This window comes from Palaemon carinicauda, chromosome 19 (assembly GCF_036898095.1).
Source record: "Palaemon carinicauda isolate YSFRI2023 chromosome 19, ASM3689809v2, whole genome shotgun sequence".
In the NCBI taxonomy this organism is placed as follows: domain Eukaryota; kingdom Metazoa; phylum Arthropoda; class Malacostraca; order Decapoda; family Palaemonidae; genus Palaemon; species Palaemon carinicauda.
In genome coordinates, this window is record NC_090743.1 from 28,352,736 (window position 1) to 28,365,735 (window position 13,000).

At 30.9% G+C, this 13,000-nt stretch overlaps 1 long non-coding RNA gene across 1 annotated transcript in view; it reads left to right on the top strand.

The window, feature by feature from the left end:
- LOC137658180 (uncharacterized) overlaps positions 1–13,000 on the top strand; it is a 193,251-nt gene that overhangs the window by 109,043 nt on the left and 71,208 nt on the right. The window contains exon 2 of the long non-coding RNA XR_011047274.1: positions 4,150–4,212. This is a non-coding gene — a long non-coding RNA (uncharacterized lncRNA). The remainder of the gene's footprint in view (positions 1–4,149; positions 4,213–13,000) is intronic.

A 13,000-nucleotide genomic window follows, 5' to 3' on the forward strand; every position in this document is an offset into this window, starting at 1 on the left:
TAAGGACAAATCATTCCTACCTTATATACCCTTCACAATCATTCTTCTAAGGACAACTCTTTACTACCGCAAATACCCTTGAAAAGCATGCATCTAAGGACAAATCTTTCCTACCTTAAATACCCTTCACAAGCATTCTTCTAAGGACAAATCTTTCCTACCTTAAATACCCTTCACAAGCATTCTTTTAAGGACAACTCTTTCCTACCTTAAATACCTTTCACAAGCATTATTCCTTGGACAAATCTTTCCTACCTTAAATACCCTTCACAAGCATTCTTTTAAGGACAAATCTTTCCTACCTTAAATACCCTTAACAAGCATTTTTCTAAGGACAAATCTTTCCTAACTTAAATACCCTTCACAAGCATTCTTCTATGGACAACTCTTTCCTTCATTAAATACCCTTCACAAGCATTCTTCTAAGGACAACTCTTTCCTTCCTTAAATACCCTTCACTAGCATTCCTCTAATGACAAGAGCAACCTATCTATACCACACTCAGCTACTGAAAAGGCTAAAATTTAATTGACTGACTTATGGAGAGTGTTCTTAGCAAATACTAAGAAATATAGATCTGCAAATACTGAGAAATATAGATCAGCGGCACGAAATTGAAATTTCTACTGTATATTACTGGTTATTTCCAAGTTTTAGTTTAAGCTTTTTAATAGTGTCCCAATGTACTTCTTCGACTATGTGCATTTTGTTCCCTTAGGTTCTTGATGTATGTTAAAGAGATAAGGTTAAGATCATGAGATGTAATCATAGATTTATATTAATATTCTCATATAGGCTATAGTAAAGAGCAAGGGTCTGGCTTTTAATAAATATGTATATATATATATATATATATATATATATATATATATATATATATATATATATATATATATATATAAAACACACACACACACATATATTATATATATATATATATATATATATATATATATATATATATATATAGATAAATATATATATAATAGCCAGACTCCTGCTCTTTACTATAGCCTATAGTGAACAGCATTGAGGGGGAGAGGGAGCAGTCTTAATTACTGATCTGTGTATGCACATCTATCTAGATATTTAGCCGTCATTTTTTGACATGTAGTACACTGATATTATACCTTGATCTTTTTGTTACTTGCCAATGGCCTGAGCCCAGAACATAAGAAGTAAGAAACTAAGCTAAATTTCAAATGAGGTCATGTTTCTTTTTAGAATGAAAATAATCCGTTTATTAAGATAAAGTTCCAAATTAGAATGAAAATGTTCCGCATATTAAGAGAAAGCACCAAATGAGAATGAACATGTTTCGTATATTAAGTTAACCTACCAAATTAGCATATTTTGAAATAAAAAAAAAACATAATTTAGCTCATTCCTGTAGTGGTGGATGAGTGTGGTGACATTTCATGCAACAATACACAGCTGTTTAACATCTTAAGCAATAGTTTTTTTGTGTAATTATATATATAAAAAAAATAGAAATAAAAAATTCCCCCTTCTGAGGGGAAGGGATGTGTGAGGTCAAAATGGTATGTTATAGCATTGTGAAGACATGATTGATTTTATGTGGTCACCTTCGATTTAACCTCCAACTTGGTTCTTATCTTTAAACATACTATTAAGTTTTGCCTTGTCCTAATCAGGTAATTGGAGAGATAGATTGTAAATTTTAGCTTTACTTTGAGAATGAAAGTGATTAAAGAATTTGATTACGTAAAAATTACAACCTAATTGAATAGAATATTAAGAGAAATATACAAATCGTTCTATATAAAACAGCCACTCGTTATTTACATCGCCAAAAAATAAGCTAGGTATTCTCTTCAAACTTATATAGCCTTGGATAAGAAAACTTATATATCTTGCTGGTGTAATGTTACCAAATCAACTTTTAACGATCCACCAGAGACCACGCTTCTTTCTTGGGATCAACAAAAGCCTGCAAGCATTTATAGAACCTTAAAATGGAGATGGCTTATAGAACTAGGATGCATTTTTGTATGTCTTTTGTTTGGGAATTTTTTTTTCTTTTTTTTTTTTTACGGTGAATTACGTTTTTGCAGTTCGCCTTACTTTCAGTTCGATAGCTTGTAATTGGCAAAATTATGATAATTCTTCAATGATTTGCTTTAATGAAATAAAATCCAAGGTTGCACAGCTTTATAGGGACATACTCATACACATGTATTTATATACTGTATATATATATATATATATATATATATATATATATATATATATGTATATATATATATGTACACTATATATATATATATATATATATATATATATATATATTATATATATATATATGCGTAAAAATCACAGGAAAACGTGATGCTCAGATGCAGAAGAACCACAGGGAAAATGAAAATACGAAATATACGCTTAAGTCCTGACTAGTTTCGTGATACTTCTTCAGAGGACTGATTTATTGAGAGAGGTTTCTTTACATTTTATAGGGAAAGCAAACGTACGAACATACACATAGAGATTAAGAGAACAATGACACTCCCTTACCAGCTACCTGGGTCAAGTGGGCGGAGTCCCCAAGATCATTAGACACCTGCCAAAGAGGGTCATCTAGTGGCGGGTAAATTCTTGTTTTTTTTTGACTTCCAGTACAGTTTATATGAAAACACGGTAGCCTTATCTATATAAATACATAAGCAAAACATACACATACATACATATATATATGTGTATATGTATGTATATATGCATATATATATATATATATATATATATATATATATATATATATATATATATATATATATATATATATATATATATATAAAACGTAATATGATATATAATTTAATATACTTCAAACAACAACAAATGCAGCCGTTTCTAGTCCACTGCAGGGTAAATATCTCAAACATGCTAATTCATTTCCGTGGTTTGGCGATTTTCATCAGCAATATGGCCATTGCAAATTTATATCACGCTCCCATTATATTTTGGTCTTTCCCTTTAAGTTCTTATTTTTATGGCAAGCGTTAAACCCTTTCTATGTTTTCCTTTCTCTCCCCCCCCCCCCCGGACATTTCTTCTTCAGTAACTTATTGCCTTCCTTTTTCATATGCTTAATTTAAAATCATACGGACTTATCATCTGCTAGTACTTAGGTTTTATCCATTTCTACTTATTCACCTGTTTCTGATTTTTTTTCCACTTTCTTACTCCACAAATAGTCTACTGAGTAACGAAATCAATAATTTTTTTCATTTGTAGTTAACGTCCACATTACATTTCCATCATGAAAAAATTACATTATAATAATTTATCTTCTTGAGGCTACACTTTTATTATCATGATAATTATTATTATTATTATTATTATTATTATTATTATTATTATTATTATTTTTACTAGCTAAGCTACAACCCTAGTTGGAAAAGCAAAATGCTATAAGCCCAAGGGTTCCTATAGGGAAAAATAGCTGAGTGACGAATGGAAATAAGGAAATGAATAAATGATATGAGAAATAATGAACAATATAAATAAAATGCTTTAAAAATAGTAACATCATCATTACATATATTTCATAAATAAACTATAAAAAGATTTATGTCAGCCTGTTCAACATAAAAACATTTGCTGCAAATTTGAACTTTTGACATAGATATTCTAAGTTCCTTCCAAATCTTTTACGCACGCCCTGCTGTTTCTTTTTCCTAGAGATTACTTATATTGTGATACTTTGTTATATTTTTATGATTTTTTTTAATTGTATCCGTAATACTTCATTCAAAGCTTAATCATCTACTTAGTATTGTTTTCAGTGCCCTTATCTGGCATTTTTGTTTGTATGCATTTTTTTCCAACCAATTTATTATCATTCTGATTAAGACATTTTTTTTTAAATGCGTTACCTAAATTATAAAGTAGGTCCTGTTACTCCCTGTAGATTCCTTTATGAATCAAATTTGTTTCTGTTTACTTCGCGTCATTATTTATGTTGAACATCAGTTTAGTTTATTGAGTCTGTGAAGTATTTTGGTTAAGTATGGTTTGCAAATACTTAAATTTCTTATCAGAATATACTTTGTTTTAATGATATTGACTGAAACGGTTTGTACTTTTTGATGATTTCGTGCACTGTTAGATTTTTTTCTCTTATCTCTTCAGGTACCTGTGAGGCTATGCAATGATATATTTCCTAGTCCCGACGGCTCAGTATTTCTAGAAATCGTGAGTATGAGTCTAGTTCTTCAATCGTCCAATCTGTGATCTTTTTATGGTATTTAGAATTTAAGACATTTCACGAAGATATACTATTTTCATTCATTTTTATGTATTTGTCATATATAATAAGCAACCTTATTTATCATAAGAACACTTTTACGTATACCATTGAAGATTTTTTTTCTTATTTCATTAGTGAGAAGAACTGCGCAGATAGTTCACCGGGGAATTTACGAAAATTCCATCAAAAGTTGGAGGAATCTTAACTTTTTGTGAGAGGTCAGGCTAACTTTTAGTGGGAAGGTAAGGGTCTATTGCCCAGCCTTTCTGAAACTTTGCATAGTAGGACTTTTGGGGGGATGAAATCAAATGCATATGCATTACTTTCAATTTACTTTCATAGTGATGAAATATTAAGCTAGATGGTTTGAATTGTATAATACACACACACACACAGACACACACACACACACACACACACATATATATATATATATATATATATATATATATATATATATATATATATATATATATATATATATATTGGTAGTTCAATGGCAGGATAGGATTAGAAATGAATCTATAAGAGAGATTACTCGAATGTCATATGTGGATGATATTGTGGTGAGTGGAGATTGAGATGGAGAAGGTTTGGACATGCTCTTCGCCTTCACCAAATTTCTAATTGTGCTTCACAGGGTACTAGAAGAGTTGGAAGACCCAGGCCTACATGGCTGAGGAATATGAAATGTGAACTAGGAGATGATGAATGGAGGAGTATTGATTTAAAAGCTCAAGATAGAGACGACTGGTGTAATCTAACCAAGGCTCTTTGTGCCAATAGGCGTAGGAGGGGATGATGATGATATATATAATTTTTTCTAACAATTCACATAGTTTGTGTATTGAGGGGTGATTTGCTTCATAATTATTATACTACTACTGAAAAAATGTCTGAATTCACCATGGCAGAATATTCACATTCTCTTACACTTAATTTTCAATTAAATTTCACGTTTTTTTTAATTGAAAATAAACTTCGACATCTTTTCATTATCAACACTTGATTTTGTCAAGATAGCAGAAAAAAAAGATAACCATGACTCTCATCAAGTTGAACACTTAGCTTGAGAATTGAATGAATTCACATCAGGTTACTTTACCTACTTGAGTCTAGTCATCTGATGTTATGAGTCTTACTTTAAAACCATTTCTTTTGATATCTAATAATTGTATCCATTTAGTTTGAATTTGAAACAACATTTGAAAGTGTTGATCAATATATAACAGCCATCGAAATTAGCTTAGAGAACCAGGTTTTTTATGATTATTCTGTCTAGTTGAATTAAAATGTTATATTCCATCGTGTTATAATGCTTAAAATCACAGAAATTTGCTTTATTCTTCATACGAATGATGCGAATACGGTTGTGGTTGTAAGGTGCTAACACAGAGGCGAAGTGAATGCAAGTAAAGTTTATTCAACAGATAGCGAGTTTATATTCAAGCAGTTGCGAACAAGAATATCGCAAAATTTAATAGAAACTAAAACATGCGATGGCAAGCTTAAACAGTTTGTTCTATTATCAGTGTGGGAGAAAGCGAGAGATAAAAATAGAAATAGCATTTTATTGTATGAGCTTGTAGAAAATACGTGCGGTATAGGATCTCTACTATATTTCTTGTTGTATCATATGATTCTAACCATTTGAAAGGTTCAAAATGCTGAAGGAAGATGAAAGAAATAAAAGATAACATATTCCTTTGGAAGAGACTTAACTTCTCTTGGTAATCTTTACCGGATCAAAATTATCTACCATATTCAGGACTTAACTTCATGGGTAAAATTTATTTATTTATTCTCAAGGAATCTTAGGAGAGAGAGAGAGAGAGAGAGAGAGAGAGAGAGAGAGAGAGAGAGAGAGAGAGAGAGAGAGAGAGAGAGAGAGAGAGAGAGAGAGAGAATTTGCTAATGAAAATGTAGAGAACTTAGACGTAGGTGTGTAAAAAAATGAAATACTTTTTAACTGGCTCAATTGTTTTTTTAAAGACTAGATTATTATATAAAGCTGGTGAATATCATTATGTAACCATGATTAAAATATGATATACACAGAGATTGAAAACTGGAGGGACAATAAGATATGCAATAATAAAACACGTGTAAGATCACTGAACCTTTTATAAAAAAAAAAAAAAAAATTCTTCAACTGAGTATGACGTAATTATAGTTAACCAACCGTATAAGAATAGATTTTTAAAATTTTAGAACGTGGAAGGATAAAATTTTAATTGGGTGTCACCGTACATTTGAATGGATATTTACCTCCGCCAACGAAGTTGGAGAATAGTTCATGTTTTCGCAGTTTGTCTGTTGTTTCCTTTTGTGTTGACAACTTCCTGGCCACAATTTTACTCATAGAGTACTGATACTTTCAGGGATTAATTCTTATGTTGATACATGGAAGTTTTTCAATTTTGAAAGTCCCAGGTCAAAGGTCGGGGTCATGGTCGAGCAAAAGGTCGAGAAATAAGCTGCCAGGGCGGAGGTCTACGCTCTACTTAGTTCCCCTCTAGTTTGTTTATGGGAAATCAGGTAAAATACGAAAATGCAAGGCTTCCACTGATTTTAGGATTTTTTATTTTGGTACTTAAGGATAAGCAACTACCTATCTGCTGATTCCCCCTGAATCATATATTTTCGTATCATTTGCATCATGCCAGCATTATGTATCTATATTATCTGGGAGTTTTGGAAACTGTTTTTGACCCGGCATTTTTTTTTAGGCATTTTTAACACAAAAGTATTTTTCATGTGAGAATAATTAAGTTTCTGTTAGATAGGAAATTTAGAGAGAAAGAGTTCCCCCCAAAATATACCTGATATGTTTCTATTTGCTTTACCTATAAAGATTTTATACCTCATGGGAGTCTTCACACACACTTTGTAGATGACCTATGTACTTTTGTGAGAGAAGAGAAAACACTTACACTTGGAGTTGCACGAATGGCAAAATGGGTAGTTTTATAAGGTTTTAGGTTCCCATAAAATGAAATAATTGTAATTCATTTCGGTAATTTTCGTGGAATATATTCCTAACCAGACATTAATTTAAAATGTTAGCGTGTTTCCTGTAATGAAGAAACGTAACTTGATTTTGGACTGAAAATCGGGGAAGAAACTGAGGAGTTTTTTTTTTTTTTTTTTTTTTTTTTTTTTTTTTTTTTTTTTTTTTTATACATAATTGCAGCTTTGGTTCATGCATTAATCAGACACTCATTTTGCAGAAAAGATTTTACATTCACTAAAATGTCCCACAGATTTAGAATATAAACAGAAGCTACCACTAACCATTTACAGGCTTCGGATTCATTTGAATGTTGGCATTATATCCTTTTGTGCTTTCGTGCCATCCACAGTTATTGTGAGTCTGTTAGTGGATGTAATATAGCTCCCTCTGTAGGTAAGGTGTATCCCTAGTTATGTATGATTAGATTATGGCATTGCTTACGAAAGTTTCCAAACACTCGCAATACTAACTTCAAATACAAAACTACAGATGAAAATCTCCACAGACAAATGGATTTGGAGTGAAACAGTTTCATATATATCAAAATCTTCCCATTTTACTGTATCAGTTAATCATTTACCTTCAGAGGTCTTTTTTTATCCGTATTGAGAGCACCACGAGAGAATACGTTGGTTCTAATTACAAGGGAAACATACAACAGCACCATAATAATAATTTTCATATTTACAGTGGACCAAAAATCCATTGATAGAGGTGTATTGGATTTCGACTGACAATTAACATAATAATTAGAATGGAATGGTGTAATTATACCCTGTTTAGTGAAGCAAGCTATAGAGGCTATTATTTCAACATACATTACTTTTTTTATTTCAACAAGCATTACTTTTAAAACTAATTTAGGGTGACTCTATTCAGGTTTAAAGTTGATGGGGTCTAATACATGTATGAGCGAATGGGTATGATAAAAGATAAATTTGGTAGGTGCAGTCAGGTTTTTTTGTAAGCAAATATTACCATTCAGGAATTGAATCTTTGCCAAGCATTAAATGATGTCTCTCAGACATTTGACAAGGTTGTATTATTTTGATATCAGTATTTAACATCGATATTATGTGCAATGTATATTATTTGTTCCTTTGAAATTGTTAAGCGATTTTTGAGATTTTAGAGAATTACGAAGTCGAATTTCAATGTCATTGCAGATATTAGAATTATAAGTGGATTTTGATCTCTCTCTCTCTCTCTCTCTCTCTCTCTCTCTCTCTCTCTCTCTCTCTCTCTCTCTCTCGCCTCGATTTTGAGTACCGATTATATTTGCTGGTTAGTGATTGAATTTTCTTGCCATTCGGTAGATTACCATCTGTATATAACTTCAAGAGTGTGAAAAAGCGTAATTATGCATTTATTAGTATTAATTATTTTGAGCAAGCAAACTGTGATTCCTTCATAACTTGTATGTACTGTAGAATAGCGCAATTAAAAAACAGAAATCTCTCTCTCTCTCTCTCTCTGAATTACAGTACTATATATATATATATATATATATATATATATATATGTGTGTGTGTGTGTGTATATATACACATACATTCATACATATATATATATATGTATATATATATGTGTGTGTGTGTTTATGTGTGTGTGTACGGTATATGTATGTATGTGTATACACATATGTATATAATTGAAATGCCTTTTTTATTCTATCAGGAGCCTAATTGATTTCTTGGACTTGAAGAAATATTGAGTAGTTAAGTTTTAAAATCTTCCCCACCTACAGTTATTCCCTTTCTCGTGGTACAATTATTACCTTTGATCTGAAATCATCAAACTTTATATGAGATTTTTCCAAAAATTCCTTCAGTATTTCCTTCTCAAAAACCACTATCTCATTCATTTTAAACATTTAAAATCTGTGAAATCCATTCTTTGATGAGGGTTTGAATGTTCATTTCGACTAAAGTGCTAATGCATAATTTCTGCTGCATGTATTCATCCTTTATTTTTAAAAATCACTCAATTTTTTTTTTCTAGTAAATTGATTACTTTAGTCGTCTGTGTCTTCATTAACTTGGTCTTCCTGGTGGTCCTCTTCGAACAATATTCTTGTATTGCATTGGAGGCAATCAGTAACCTTGGTGTCGCAATTCTGTTTCATTGAAAAGCATTAATTCAATTTGGTTCCCTCAGGAAGGCTATGAGCGGAAGAGCTATAAGCTTTCAACAGTTTCTTGTCAAAGGGGTTTGTTCATCAGATCACTTACCAATCGCTATTGTTACTGAATAAGATACATGTGATCAGTAACATTTCTCTTATTGCCAGAAAGTCAGCTTCAGTATATCCTTGTTATTGTCCCAGTTCTCTCCTTTGTTATTTTACTAGTCTTGATAGAATGCACGTGCCAATATTTGAAAACTGAAAAATAAAAATCGATGATTTAGACAAGTATAGCTCTTAATTCACAATTTCCCCTCCTTCATTTCCATTTTCTCTTTGTAATGAAGTTACTTTATATGATTTGCAAATTCGCTCTCACAATCTCTCACACGTAGTTATTTGAGATTTATTTCTGCTTTATCCCTTTGTTTTTATTGTTGGAATATCCTTTGAACCTCTACCGCATTTCTTTTAATATCTTTTATGCTTCTGCTTGATTACCCTTCAGCTAATAGATTGTGTAAATCCACTTTATTCTCTAGAGACTAACAAAACTTTAACTAACCCTGATCAATGTTTTCAAGTTGAAATACATTTTTATACGATAATGATTGTGACCACTAGTTTAATCCTGAAAGAAAACATAGACTTCAGGTGAAAATGCAGTTAATGTTATTGTTATGGCCTATTGGTAACGTCTCTGCCTGGTGATCGTCAGACTGGGGTTCTAGTTCCACTCAAACTCGTTAGTTCTTTTAGTGTCAGTAAAACCTCACCATCCTTGTGAACTAAGGAAGGGGGGTTTGGGGGAGCCTATAAGTCTACCCGCTTAGTCATCAGCGACCATTTCATGGCCCTATCTGGTCCTAGCATTGGTGTAGAGGGTTTTGGGCTCTGATCATATGTATATATGGTCAGTCTCTAGGGCATTCTCCTGCTTGCTAGGGCAATGTCACTGTCCCTTGCCTCTACTATTCATGATCGGCCTTTAAGCCTTTAAACCGATTTATAACTCCCCATTGGCAGATTAGTTTAATTAAATGGGAATTAAGCTCAACATTATTCAACCTTTGTTCATGCTAAATGACAATAAATGAAAAGAGCCTTTTGTTCTTGTGGTTTTAATATTCTTTCGTCGGCCAGCTTTGTAGGAGTCAAATTTGACTCGTAGGGCTGATAAATCTCCATTCCTTTAATAATAATAATAATAATAATAATAATAATAATAATAATAATAACTGCTATTTCAATTAGAATATTCCTAGTGTAAACTTGTGGGAACTGTACCAAACTATTCACATGATACCTATTTTGTTAATAATAACAAAGTGACTTATTATTTATTAGTTTATGATGTTACAAAATTAGATATTTACTGCGTTAACCTTAGTAGAGACACTGTAGCTAGGATAAGATTTTACGTTAAGAAATTATATAAAAAATGTTTTTTATTACTAATTGATACTAGAGTACTGACCCGTCAAAAATTACGGCTAAATATTTAGATATCCACACACTCATTGAATCCACACAGATTCAACCTTTCCCACCCCCTCCCCCTTTCCAAACTACAACCCCTCTCACCAGGGTATGACTTCTCTCCCCGGTACTTAAGGGACGGGGAGAGACTGAGTAGTTATAAGTCTTGCCGGTGAGCGTGACCGGAAAGATATGTGTATACACACACACACACATATATATATATACACACATATATATATATGTGTGTATATATATATATATATATATATATATATATATATATATATATATATATATATATATATATATATATGTGTGTGTGTGTGTGTGTTTCCAAACACTTGCTCTTTATTATATAAGAGAGATCTTTATGTGCTCATGTTGATGTAAAACTGCTGATATCATCGGCAGAACGGATGGTTGGCTCTTTCGACATCCTCAGTTGGCTCATTGGGGATGAAGTCATCTGTGCTTTTTGTCTTCGTAGAGACGGCTTTTCGAAAATAGGTTTCTGAGAACTTATTGACTCGTGGTTTTTACCGGGAAATTTTGGAAGCAGTCTTTTATCATAGCAGTATTGGGATGAATAGCCCTATTGGTATAATAGATTACTACGTGTATAGAAAGATATATATATATATATACATATATATATATATATATATATATATATATACTGTATATATATAGATAGACATTACTATTTACACACTTGCATATATATACATATGCATATATTTATACACATACAGTATATATATGTATGCATTTATTACCGCACTCATATGTTTATGTCATGTGTGTGTATATATATATATATATATATATATATATATATGTGTGTGTGTGTGTGTATGTATATATATGTGTATATATATACATATATATTTATATATACATTTATTATATATATATATATATATATATATATATATATATATGTATGTATATACATATAATGTGTTGTATACATGCTGTACTGTATATAGATGGTTAGTTGAATAGAAGGGGTGAGAATCGCCACGTTTTACAGTATTACTAGTATGTGGTTAACAAAATGTATAAATGCTAAAATACTTTGAATATGTTGGAGCATGGTCGTTAGGATAACAGTTATTAAACAGCCTATTAACGAACGAAACAGTTTCCTAAGGGTCCAAAATACCGTAAAACGCATCAATAATGATTAAGTTGCATTTATGAAAAGAAGAATGAAATGCATTGCAAGAATCCGTCACATATCGTGAGATGTTCCCTCTTATCTTTTAGTAAGCCAGAATTCCGTTGGCACATCTCAAAGAATGTCAGCTGTAAAAACTGATACGAGCAAGTATTGATTTTCGATAAAGAGGCCATTGGAGAAAGTTGTTGTGTGGAGAGAAAATAGACGTCGGAAGGTTTTTTTTTTTTTCATTTGAAAGATGAAAAGTAAAATTGCAATCCTAATGAGGCAGTTTATTGTTGTTGTTGTAATTATTATTGTTATTATTATTATTATTATTATTATTATTATTATTATCATTTTTATTATTATTATTAGAAATAATTCAGTGAATGCCTTCCATATTAAGGAAATATTGAGATTGATACTGAAGTGTATTACAATTTTTTTTTTATTGTTTGAATTATAATTTTGATTTTAATTGGTTATATTGCAAGATGTTGCGTAAAGTATTGTTATTGTATTATTATTATTATTCCTATGAATTATTTAATCAATTCCTTCATATAAAGAAAATAGTGATATTGATATAGTAGTATATTACAGTTATATTTCATTAGGATATGGATTATAATTTTGATTATAATTATTATTATATATAAAGCTGTTGTGTGATATTATTATTGTTATTATTATTATCAGTATTATTATTATCATTATTATTATTATTATTATTATTATTATTATTATTGGAATCGATTTAATGAATTCCTTCATTATTATGAAAATAGTGATATTGATTCTGAAATACATTACAATTAATTTTATTAGGCTTTCAATTAAAATTGCAATTATTATTATAATTAACGCTGTTGTAGGTTTTCTTTATTTCGATATGTTGGTATTTAAGTAACCTACAGATAGCATACATTCTTGCTAATCATTTCCTGA